Source organism: Tupaia chinensis, unplaced genomic scaffold, assembly GCF_000334495.1.
Source record: "Tupaia chinensis unplaced genomic scaffold, TupChi_1.0 Scaffold000070_1, whole genome shotgun sequence".
NCBI lineage: Eukaryota > Metazoa > Chordata > Mammalia > Scandentia > Tupaiidae > Tupaia > Tupaia belangeri.
The window spans coordinates 1,321,941-1,335,345 of NW_006159530.1; the positions used below are offsets into that span (position 1 = coordinate 1,321,941).

Here is a 13,405-nt window from a genome sequence, read left to right on the forward strand (position 1 = left end):
AAGCAAACATGCATTGCATATCAATCAAGTCAAAGATATTACCATGCACATCATCCTCAACAGATAACTTTCTACTCTCTTAATATATTTTTCCCTGAGCTCTTCTCTCTTAACCACCCCCACCCCCGCCACTCTGCACTCCCTCCTGCACAGTCTCTGGTATATACACTTGTCAACTCTGCTATTATATCTTCCAGTCTTTCAGTTTTTGTCATGAAGTGCAGACATTTAGAACACATTGAGTGGGGATATGCAATGTCTGTCTGTGATAGTTTGTCTTGCTTCGCTTAGCATTAAATCTTCTATAATCATTTCCTTTGTAGCAAATGACAGGGTCTCATTATTTTTTATGGTATTCCTTGGTGTACATGCACCACATTTTCAACTCAGTCATTCATTCTTGGGGGTTAGGTTGATTCCATGTCTGTATAATATGTGATAACAATATTGTCTGTGCATCGCCCTGAGATTAAGGATACAAAATACCTTCAAATAAAGATACTCTGGAACCAGCAGATGGCATAATGGTTACATCTCTGGACTCCTAAATGGCTGACTGTAGCTCAAGTCCTGGGCCCGGCAGCTAGAAACTCATGCTGGGCATGTGTGCATGTGTGTCCCAAATCCTGAGAGGAGAACGGAGCTGAAGGAATTGTGGCATGGCCCACCCCTGTGGGGGGTGACTTCCTGCTTTCTGTTTCGCTGTCTCTCTCTGTCTCCAGCAAGCATGCATGCCCTGTAACAAAAATCTCTCTTAAAAAAATACAGATATCACAAGGAAACTTCTTACAGAATTTGCCAAAATGCATTTGTGTAATAATAAATCACCACTAAATAAATACAAATATAATGAGTGAGAACTTTAACCCTTATTTGGCTGAAAGTCTACATTTTTATTGCCTCCAAGGTTAGTATCTTGTAGCTATGTCCCATTTCAACCTTATATAATAAGATGTAACAACCAGTTCAAATTTTGTTATTCTTTGGTAATAATTGACAAATACTAATGGTACATACTTATGGGGTACAGTGTGCTTTTTCAGTATAGGAATGCAATAGAAGATGATTACATCAGAATAATTAGTAACCCATCATCTCAACCATCTGATAGTACTTTGTGTTGACAATATTCAAAATCCTTATATTTTTTAATGACCTCGGATTTGCGGTAAGTTGCTAACAATATCCACCCTATGGTACTTTATAATGTTAGAAATTGTACCTATTATCTACCTGTAATTTCATTTCTATTAATCAACATCACTCTATTCTTCCCTTCCCCTTATCCCTTCAACGTTCTTTTTGTTCTCAAAGCACAATGTCAACACTCTTCTGAACTTTTTTAGATTCCTCCTTAAATTGTTAAATAACATTTGCTGATTATGACTTTTGTTAAAAGATTGAGTTTAAAAATATGAAGCTCCTAATTTTGTTTCCGCCATAGCCTGAGAATGTTTTGTTATATACAAACCATTGCAAATTTCAGAACATGACTTTTAGAAAACTATATTATTAAGCATTTGTAAAAATTTACCAGTAAATTTTTATTTGTTGAGTTGGTTAGTCTTTTCAACAAATGGTGTTAAGTATATTGGATATCAATACTCTCCCCCAAAAGACTTTTGATCACTAGCCTACACAATATTATGAACTTGACTCAAATTGATCATAAGCATAAATATGAAATTCAAGCCTATAAAACTGCCAGAAAAAAATCATAAAAATCTTTGTGATCTTGGATTAGGTGAGAATATTGTAGCTGAAATATCAAAAGCACAATCAATAAAGGAAAATTTTGAACTACTGCCTTTGAAAGAAAATGAAAAGACAAACCACACATCTGGAGAAATGTCTGTGAATCATGCATTTGATAAAGGACTTGCATTTAGAAAGTGCAAAGAATCGAAAAACCCAGTTAAAAGAAGACAACCAATATATGAATGGGCAAAAGGTTTGAACAGAGACTTTAAGGAAGATGTATGAATGGCAAACAAGCACATAAAATGACTCCACCTCATTAGTCATTAAGAAAATGTGATGAAAGAAATCCCATAAGGTACCACTAGGTACATACTAAAATGGCTAGAATGAAAAAGACCAGCATATCAACTTTTCTCTTCTCTCTCTCTCTCTCTCTCAAAAAAAATTTTTTTTTTTTTTTGAGAGAGGTTTTTGCTATAAGGCATGTGCACTCAGCAGAAAGACAGAGAGAGACAGAGAGAAAGAAAGTGAGAAATCATCCCCTAGGGGGGATAGTCATGCTGCAGTCCATCCTCCTCCATTCTCCTCTTGGGATCTTGGGCATGCATGCACACACGCTCGGCATGAGTTTAAGACACCAGGTCTGGGACTTGAACCATGGTTGACTACATGGGAGTCCAGTGACAAAGCCATTATGCCAACTGCCGATCCCCCAACTACTTTATTTTTAAGAATTATTGTCAGCGTCTGCAAGCAAGCTTAAGAGTAACGTCTCTCTGGTTAGTAATATTGTCGGCATTCTCCCCAGGACTTGGTCCTGTGAAGGAAAAAGTTAGCGAAAGAAAGAGACACAGAAGCAAGAAAGAGGTGAACACAGACAAACTGTGCTGCTCAGTCATGCTGATCTTCTTTAGCTATTAATTTTACCAAGCACCGTGAACTGTTTTGCAAGCTTTCAAGGATGTGGTTGAAGTTCTACAGTTAGAGATAAGCACTTCAATGTGTATGTTTTCCAACCTTGTTACTATCATGTGTGATCTTGTTATGTGCCATAGATCTAGCTAGATTACTTATGCTGCTCCTCTGCAACTCTAAGGAAGGCTGTCTGAGTATGCATCAAAGAGGATAATGTGTAAGCCCTAAATATTATATAGACAGGCATCACATGACCTAGCCAAGGTCAGAATGTTTCCCGTACCCCGCAAATGTTTCCACAGAGCCCCTAGAATCTAAGGTAGGTGTTGGCCAGCTCAAGTGAGTAATTAACCAGGCATGCAGATAACTGCTTACTTCCAGGTTGCATACCCTCACATATCCCCTTTACTTGTTTTAAGAGCCAATATGACTTTCCCACGTAGGATGCGGTGGACACCATGAGACACATAAGGGTAACGTGAATACAGCAAAAAGTGGTTAAGAGAACAATCAACACAAATATAGCTCCAAAGCATAACTGTTAAGGCAATAGATGGTGGAAGGGACAGGAACAGGTGTATCAGGATGCAACAAAGTATCATAGAGTTTGTGATAAGTTTTGCAAATATGGCAAAAAACAGATTTTCAGGGATAGGTTCCTTGTTCATCTCTGTCAGGATTTTTTGGTGTCATTGTCATTGTCTCCCCAAGTGCTGATGTTAGCTCCAACCGGCTTCTTCCCTCTCCTGTTCTTGTTGATTCTGAATCTTCTGTTGTCAGCTCATGCTGTGCAGGTCTTAGGCACTGAGAGGGGATCCAAACCTGACCTGCAGGGATAAGCACAGAGAGAGACCCTCTTCCCCAGGTTATTAGAGGAGCTGACCTTGCCAGGTTGGGTCTGGTGGCATCTTTAAAAAGACCTTTGCTTGGGGAAGTTTTTGTATTATTAAGTAGTACTCCATTGATGTAATTTTGAATCAAAAGTAATATTTAGATGATTCAATTTAAATGTGGTTAAAGAAAGTAATTTAGTGTCACAGGTAAAGAGGGGCCCTAGATTCCTCCTTTTTTGTTTTAAAAATATGGAGAGGATTTGTTTTATTAACGAACTTTAAACTAGTAAATTAGGTCTATTTCTACTGTGTTTAAGCACTGAATAGTGTGGCCCATTGTTTTGTGGTCACCTCAGATACCATCAGTCATATATACTTCTTCTCATAAAATATTTCTAATTCTTTATAATTCCCTCTCAGATCTTCTTCAACATAACTCAAACCTTTTGCAACATGCTTTATTCCTTGATTATTTGTCCCCTTTTACCTTTTTCATTCTGGAATAATCCAGCCATCTTACTTTAGGACAAAAATGTTATCATATAAAACTCCTTCAATATTGAAATGTTCTTTCTTTTTAACCTTTTTCACCACAAATACATCTTCCCGCTATGTCTTTTTTCCACATCTCTTTCCTACTTTCCTACTTACTGTTTCCTGTCTACTTTGTTTCTCTTTCTTAATAAATTTGACTTTGGTGATAGTTGTTACCTCTGATTAATTAGATAAGGAATGTATTTTGTTTGTCATTTTAAAGATTATTTTAGGCTTGTCAAAGCCTATCTGTTATTTTTTTGCCTAGCCTGGGAAATCTAGCTTCATACATATTTATCAAAATTTTTGACTCACTGCAAAATTAGCCTTTTATTAATAACAGTTTAAGATTTTAATAATTGGGACCAGCAGTTAGCGTAATGGCTATGTCACTGGACTTCCATGTAGCCAGCCGTGGTTCGAGTCCTGGACCCACTGGCTTAAACTAATGCCGGGCACATGTGCGTGCATGCCCAAGATCCCGAGAGGGGAATGGAGGAGAAGGGATTACAATGTGGCCATCTCTCCTGGGGGGAGGGGGGGTGTGATTTCTCGCTTTCTGTCTCTCTTGTCTCTCTGGCACATGCTCGCCAGAAAGACAGAGAGAGAGACAGAGAGACAGAAAGCGAGAAATCACACACACCCCTCCCCAGGGGAAATGGCCACGTTGTAATCCCTTCTCCTCCTTTTTCCTCTTCTCCTTTCTCCTCTAGGGATCTTGGGCATGCACACACACGCCAGGCATGAGTTTAAGCCACCAGATTCAGGACTCAAACTGTGGTCGGGTACATGAGAGTCTAGGGACATAGCCATTACCCTATCTGCTGGTCCCAGATTTTAGTCATTTGAAAAGACCTTTTAGAAGACATCAAGCAAACAATTGACCATGAACAAAAATCTCCAGCACCCTAGGGATGAGAAAGGGTTAAGTCAGTGTCAGTCAGCAGTAAACAGAGTTGTTAGGCTGTCATCAGGGCTACCAGGTCAGTAAGAGTTGCTAAGTTGCTATGGGGACAGGGCTGCAAAGTCTCCATAGGCTGCATGTGAGTTTTTAAGTTTTAAGCATGCCCATTTTTTTGGGATCCCAAGAGCTGACTATTTCCTAGGGAGACCTTTCCTGGCAAACCTAAAGAAACATCCTCTTAGGCAATCAAATCAATGCTAGCGCTCCCAGCCGTAGTATGAACAGAGTCATTAATTTCTGGGCCAGTGGTTTGTTTGGAGCTCTCTCCGTTACTGCGTTGGACTGGGATGAGAGTGAGACTTCCTTGGGTCTTGGGCTGGAGCTGTGCCCAGGACTGGGTTTCCCCACACGTCAGTAGAAGAGCGGCCCTGATCAGTCCAGTGAAAGCCTTCACCACAGCGTTTACATTTGGAGGAAGGCTTCTTTTGTTTTTCCTTTCAATCCTTTATAATAGGATTAATGTTCTCTATGGCCTTAAATGGAGAAGGAGGAGGAGGAGGAAGTGCTAAAAGGGTCAGCAGGGGGCACAAGATACCTGGGCAAAGGAGGAGGAGGAGATGCAGGACATTTAGGAGTTGATATTCCTGATAGCAGCATGGCGCAAATGCCAGGCATGAAGGATTTTAATAGGAACATGGGGCTCTTCATGCAGACAGGTGTCAATTTTACCTCAGTCCTCAACCTTCAAAGATCCCTTTTTGGGGATACCAGAGGCAGGATAAATCAGTTTCTCATAACATTTTAAATATAGCTAGAGGGAACAGCATGCTCTGCTTGTGCTAGCAGAAAATGGAGTTCAATCCTGTGAGCTGCTAACTCAGCAGAAAGCCGATTCCCCATACTGATCCCGGGATGTATGGTGCACCTGTACCAAGCATGGGTCTCAATATGGCAGCGTTCTGTATGCTAGCTACTTATTTCTTCACCAGTTCAAAAGAGCAATTATTTCATCTTTGACCTTCAAGGCTATTTCTTTTCTTTTTTTTTTTTTCTTTTTGGAGAGGTTTTTGCTATAGGGGGTGTGCGCTCACCAGAAAGACAGAGAAAGACAGAGAGAAAGTGAGAAATCACCCCCCAGGGGGATGGCCATGCTGCAATCCCTTCTCCTCCATTCTCCTCTCAGGGTCTTGGGCACGTACACACACACACGCCTGGCGTGAGTTTAAGTCGCCGGCTCTGGGACTCGAACCACAGTCAGCTACGTGGGAGTCCATTATGCTAACTGCTGGTCCCAAGGCTATTTCAAACAGTGTCTGAATTCCTGGTTTCGGTATGGACTGAAAGCTATATATAATTCTCCAAAAGGCTCTGCCTTCTACTCCATGTATAAAGCAAGAGCAAGAGAGAACCGTCCTGGGTGGTTTAGGAGAAAGGTGGCAGCCGAAAGGCGACTGATGCAAAATAACTAAGAGGAGTCTTACCAGCTTTATGGCAGTCTTCTCTAGGATAACCTGTCTGGTGGACTTCTCTGGAAGTAAATTGAAGCTCATGTAATAAGCAACAGCTGAGAGCTTCCACAGTCCTGTGAGGGGCAGTATATTCTAATCGCAAATCAACTCCTTTTCGCTCCAAGCAGAAGGAGCATGTCTCTCCCTTTTTAAGAATTCTCCTGAAAAACAGAGAGGCATAGCATTAATGGGACAAAGAAATGGGGTATTATGTGTTGAAGATAACTTTATAGTATTATCAGTTGGATGGGGGGGAATCACACATGTTGGAATAGTCACGGTGTAAGCTATGTGATTGAATGTATAAAAGAACTTGAAAGAAAACAAAATAAAAAGAATTCTCCTGAGAATTTGGAGCTCAGCTACAGTGAAAGTGAAAGTAGCGATAGTATGAAGGAATCTGGAGCCACGCAGCTGAAGGGAGAGAGGCTGCCTGGTCATTTACTTACCGCTTGAAGTGGCGATGGAGCTTGTTCTGTTAACTTTGCTGTTAACAGCACCTTTGGAGGAGTGGCTGATGTCATCTGTAGCAGGCAAAGAACAAAATGAACCTGGGACACTGTCTTGTGCAAGAATTAAAAAAAGTTGAGCAAGACACATGCAGGCATGACAAAGGAACACAGGAGCCAACATGGAGGGTTGCACAACCAAAAATGAGAAAATTTAAGCATCGAAATAATAATTATCACAATTTACTGAAATGCTTTAAATATAAAGAAACTCACGAACTTATAAAAATATTTACAAGAGAAATAAAAAGAGTAAAAGAGAGAGACACTTCCCTCAGAAGACACAGAAGAGAGAAAAGGAGACTGGAAAGGGGGTTGATGTATGCATGATGGGATATCTAGGATTTGCTTTAAATACTTGAACAACTGGGACCAGCAGAGAGTGTGGTGGATGAGGCACTGGATTCCCACATGGCCAACTGTGGTTCAAGTCCCAGACCTGGCAGCTTGAAAATCATGCTGAGCACGTGTGTGTGTGGCCAAAATCCCAGAAGGAGAAGAGATTATGGTGTGGCCATCCCGCTTGGCAATTGTTTTCTCACTTTCCCTCTGACGATCTCCTTCTGGTGAGCACACACATCCTGTGGCAAAAAAATTTTCATAAATAAGTAAATAAATACTCAAACAAGAAGAAAGAAATGAGAGTCAAGAGGTGGTGTGATGGCAGCACCACCAGATCCACATAGGGAGGTTCCCTTCATCATGCTGGGTCTTGCCCAACCCCATGGTCTGAGCTGCTGAGGTTGGGGATGGATCGTGGCACGTGGACTCTGTTGAGGGTACCTGCCACTCCATATTCTCCTCTCCCATTGAAGAAATAAGTAAAATGGAAGTGAAAATAGTGCTAGCTCTTGAATCTGGGTGGCAGCACCTTGAGAGTTTATGTACCATTATCTCAACTTTAGCACCTGGATGAAAACTTGCAAGATGTCCTATGTTTGACTATTTCCTGTGTATTGTTACCATTGAGAAAGAGCTACTGACTTTATAAGAATACCCTTAATTCTCACATGTAGGGGAAGTAGAAATGAGGCAAGCAAATTTGCATAACAGACCTCACTATCCTACCCCTATTCTCCTTCCTAGACATTTGGAATTGAGAGAAAAACAGGATGTGAAGACAGAGAGAGAAGTAGAGAATGGTGGTGAGTCTCTAAATGAGGCTGGCCCTGCGGCAGTTGTGCTCTGGTGACAGTGTTCTATCAGGGAGATGGAGTCTGCTGATCCAGAAAAAGGAAAATGAATCAGACACAGAAATAGAGTCAAGGGCTAGCTGATGGCATGGTGGTTAGATTGTCTGGACTCTATATGGCCAACTGCATGGTTTGAGCCTAGTAGCATGAAAAGACATGTCAGGCATTTGTGTGTGCATGCCCAAAATACCAAGAGGAGTATAAAAGAGAAGGGTGGTCTGGCCATTCCACCACCCCACCCCACTGCCCAGGGGTGATTTATCTTTCTCTCTTTCTGTTCTACAAGTGCACCAGAACTATAGCAAATTAAAAAAGAAAGAAAGAAAGAAACACAGGACAACAATAAAGACTCAATGTCCTACTTAGTTTCCTCTGTGTTTTCATTTTCTGGAGCAAGTGCTTTCTAAATCCTGGCTATACTGTTGCCCTTGGACTCTTCGTTCTTGTAATACCACATCCCCGACCCATCACAACAATCATCACAAGTAAGTTTATGTTGGTTTTTGTTACATCATACCAGTGATATTTTGTGATTCCAGCCTTATGTAGCAGAGTCTATCATCATGTCTAAAGAAGAATCAAGTCCAACATGAATTGCACGGTCCAGTGGGTCAGGAGTTGGGTACACACTAGACAGTGCTGGTCTAGCCAGGCTAAGCAAGGTCTCCACTGCCGACAGTGCTGGCTGGATCTTGTTGCTAAGACTTGCCCTGCGCTGGGTTACTTCCACAGTGCATTGTTCGGGAGACCAGATAGAACCCTCTACTTATCTTCCATCATATATTTGGAGGGAGCAGCATCTGGTGGCTTCATTCTTTTCATTTAGCTTTGTAAACTATTCAGGTTACAGGGTCATGGTAAGAGGATTTAATTTTTTTAAAAAAAGCTAACCAATACATACAAACTCTTTGTTAAGCATACTAAGCTCTTTTAAACTGAGATCTTAATGTTTCTCAACTATGTATGCCTTTAAGAACAGATTCTGATGCAAGTGTCAGAGCCAATTAAAGACATTAACGTGTGCTGGCTCCGTGGTGCTGTGGAGATGCTCTGCTCAAGCAAAGCTGAAGCCAAATGGAGGATTGCAGGTTCCATTCCCCGGCTGACCTGTACATATGGGTGTGCGCCCATGATCCTGGCTGGTTGGGAAGGCTGGTGGTGGTGGTGGGGGGGTTGTGGTATGAGACCCTTTAAAGGCACTTCCCGCTCTCTCCCTCTGTCTTACCCTTATGAAATAAATAAATAAATAAATAAATGTAGGAAAGGAAGTGGCTGGCAGATGTGATCAGCGTGAGGAACCAGCAGAGAGCTTCATCCGCAAACTTGACCTCGTACTAGAACAGGACTCGCTCCCTCCCTCCACCGTCCTGACTCCCATGATCTGCAAGGGGACCAGGGAGTCCTGCCAGCATGAGGCCACAGCTGCTCCTCCTTCTCCTGCTTCTCCAGTCCCAGGAAGGTGAGTCAGGGGCTCCCTCTCTATAGAACGACAGTCTAAAGGGTAGGGATTTCACACAGGCGCTGCCCAGGAAGACCTTTCTCAGAGCTGAGGACCCCATCTTTGAGAACTAGGGACATCAGTCAGAAGACGCTGAGGGGACAGCAGGTTGCAAAGTGGCTGAGGTGCTGGAGTTCCACAAGGTCAACTGGATTTGGAGCCTGGGACTCAGCAACTTGAAACTCTCACGGGGCGCGTGTGTGTACATGTTCAAAATTCCAAGAGGAAAATGGAAGGGATGGGATTGCAGTGTGGCCATCTCCTCTGGGGGATGATTTCTAGCTTTCCGTCTCTCTGGCAACTAAACATTTATCTTAAAAAGGAGAAGAGGTTGAGGGACTTGTGAACATGAGAAAGACTGACTAAAGAGTGGAGAGGGGGCCTGAGGAAAAAAAAAAAGAAATCTCTTATATACTTACAATAATGACATTGTGAACTTCAGGGCTGAAAGGAATCCAAAAGGCTTGGCATTTTACCCCCCACTCCCACTCCCCGTTTTATTAAGGAAGAGAAGAAACTTGAAGAAACTGAGAGACTTCCCAAATCTGCACATGTAAGTAGAGGCAGGGTCAGGACTGAGAAACGGGCATCCTGTCTGCCCTCTGGGTCTTAGACCATGTGCCACTGAGGCACCAGGACAGCCATAGTACAGAAAGCCCAGCTCTGGAGGGGAAGCATTTCAGAAAATGGGAAAACTGCAGAGTTGGCATCCAGGGCGCAGGGGATCAGAGGAGCCAGCAGGGCAGGGCTGTGTTCTTCTGGCCTTTGGGGTCAGTAGCTCTCAGGGAAACCCACTCCTGGATGAGAAAGGGTGATCCCAGCAGGAAGGATCCTGGAGGGCTGCCTAGAAATCCCAGCAGGAGGAGAGTAGAAGTGCTGCCCACTGCGAGCTCTGCACTGCCTCATCACTAGCACCTGTCGGTGTTCAGTGTCTTTGCGTGCCCTGGCATGGAGAGCAGGGACTGATGGGCAGACTGATGGGGAGCCATCAGAGACAGTTTTATGACTTTTTCCTTCGGTGTTTACAGGGAACGTAGTTTCACAAGGCAACTCAACCCCAGTGGTAGTGAATGGTGTCCTAGAGACGTCGGTAACTCTGCCCCTGGAATTACCCACAGGAGGGAAGGCCGAGGACATCACAGCCATCACCGTGTTCCGCAATGGAGAATCTACTGCCTTCATAAACCCGAAAGAAGCAGGAAGTGCACATGTGATCCATCCTAAGTGGAGAACGCAACTGAATTTCATTCATCCTGACTCTGCAGTTCCACAACCTGACGATGGCTGATGCAGGACCTGGAGAACCAGGCCCTCTGGGTAGGGTGCTGGGACCACCTGTGATCCTGGGGGCTGGATGATCCTTGGTAAATGTAGTGCTCCAGTTTCACTCTTTTTTTTTTTTTTTAGGTTTTTGCTATAGGGTGTGTGCACTCACCAGACAGAGAGAGACAGAGATAGAAAGCGAGAAATCACCCTCCGGGGGGATGGCCAAGCCGCAATCCCTTCTCCTCCATTCTCCTCTCAGGAGCTTGGCATGCGTACACACACGCATGGCATGAGTTTTAAGCCACCAGGTCCGGGACTCGAACTGCTGTCAACTACATGGGAGTCCAGCAACATAGCCATTACACTAACTGCTGGTCCCCTCCAGTTTCACTCTTTTGGCCAGAACTTTCCTATATAGATTTTTTTAAAAGAGATTTTTGCTGTAGGACGCACACGCTTACCAGGGAGACAAAAGGTGAGAAATCAACCGGTATGGTGCATGGCCACATCACAGTCCCTTCTCCTCCATTCTTCCTCAGGGTTTTGGACACACATGCACGTGTGCCCAGTATCAACTTTAAGCGTCTGGGTTAAGGATTCCAACTGCAGTCAACTGCATGGGAGTCCAGCAATGTAACCATTATGCTCTCTGCTGGTCCTGAGCTTCATTTTTCATTTTCTTTTCCTTTTATGTCCTTCAGTCACCAGCAGATTCCGGCTGGTGGCTGTGGTTGCAGCTGGTTGAAAACACCCACAACCTTTCCTTTTCTCTAATCAGCCCCTCAGGGGCAGGAAATAGAAGAGCCAGCATCCCACCTCTGAAGGGTCTGGGTTTCTCAGAGTCCTCTCCTCTTGATCACCTGAGACCTCTCCTCCTGACATGGCCTAGGAAGGTCTTTTATTACTATTTGTCTTTTGAAACTGTTGCTCCAACCGGGCAGCTGAGAAGTCCTCAAGTTAGAGTGGATTACATCATCTCTGAGAGCGGGTCCTGCAATGCCACCCTGAGGTGCTCTGTGGAGGGAGCAGACCATGTCACATATCAGTGGACACCAACGGGACCACAGGCTGTCATGTCCCAGGAAGAGTCTGTCCTCAGTGACTCCTGGAGCCTTCATGACCTGTATCGGACCTACACCTGCATGGCTCAGAATCCTGTGAGCTGTAACAACACACTCCCCTCCCTGCTGGGCAACTTTATACAGGTAACTGTCCCCCTCTGGTCTCTCCAGCACCCCTAGGAGCCAAGGAGAGAATAGGGCAACCTTTGGCCCCTGCCAGCAACCATCATTCGAGTTACACAAGTGCTCTCTCTGGGCTCACTCTACTTTCTTTTTCAGGTTCCAAGGCAGCTGAAGGCACCTACTGTCCAGTGACATGGATTTTCCTGGGGAAAGGGCTTCTTCTCCTTGTGTTTCTAGGTGTTCTAGCAATTTGGCACATCCAGACACGGATGCTCAGCATGAAAAGAGACAAGTAATGCCCCCAGGAAAGACAGGCTGTGCACAGATGAGATTATTCCTTTTGAGGGCTCAATGAAATGATTTTTATTGACCTGTGCTCTTTTCAAAATGTAGTACTATGGACTGTCAATGAGCACAGTGGGGTAGGGGAGTGGAGCAGCCAGTGGCATGATGGTTAACATGAATGGATCCCATATGGTTGACTACACCATTCAAGTCCTGGACTGAGTGGTTTGTGAAAAATGCCACGTATGTGTGTGTGCATCCCCAAAATCCTGAAGAGAGGGAGAGATGGAGGAGAAGGGATCACAGTACGACCATCGTCCATGGGCGGTGCTTTCTCATTTTCCATCTCTTTTTCTCTCTCCTTTCTCTGGTGAAAAAAGAGTAAGAACAAAGAGGTCACTGGGATAAAATTTAATACTTTGTCATGATTTAATCATTGTGCATGCACATTTTATGAGAATGCAGAAGTCTGACTGAGAGGAGAGAAATTAACTATAGGATACCCAACCTGGCAGCACCCTCAGCTACAGGGCTGGAAGCCACAAGGCCAGCCAAGAGTTTGGGCACCTGGGAGATCTGAAAACATCCTGGATGCATGTATGCATGCCCAAGGTCTTGATGAGCCAGAGGGCTTGGAAAAGATGACTGTGGTGAGATGAGACCTGGCAAAGGTGCCTCTCTTTTTCTCTTTCACTCTCTCTCTCTCCTGTGTGCATACAGTTGCTCTATTTCTTTTTTAAATATTTTTATTAATTTATTTATTTTGCATACTTTCACTGAACTTCACCACAGCAGACCAAATGTGATTTTTCAGCCAGAATACATTGTGAAGTGGCTTAATATACGTGTTATCATCAATAAATAATTTTCTTCCCACCCTGTCTCTGGTAGCTACAGTTGCTTCCATTCCTTTATTCTTTCCCACATTGTATTGATTCACAAAATATCTTAATTAATCTAAATACTTACAATAGTCGATATATACGTATCTGTGAGTAGTTGCCATATTTCATGAATAAAATAGATAAACTTCAAAAACTGAATGAGTGCCATGCATTATCTAGTCAAAGAATGT

At 43.4% G+C, this 13,405-nt stretch overlaps 1 long non-coding RNA gene across 1 annotated transcript; it reads right to left on the bottom strand.

Moving 5' to 3' along the window:
- Positions 1-2,620: 2,620 nt before the first annotated feature.
- Positions 2,621-6,925, bottom strand: LOC102470767 (uncharacterized). The gene is made up of 3 exons (XR_001369622.2): positions 6,845-6,925; positions 6,369-6,556; positions 2,621-3,472 (listed from the first exon to the last, which is right to left on the bottom strand). It is a non-coding gene; the product is annotated as an uncharacterized LOC102470767 (long non-coding RNA).
- Between the last annotated feature and the right edge of the window lie 6,480 nt (positions 6,926-13,405).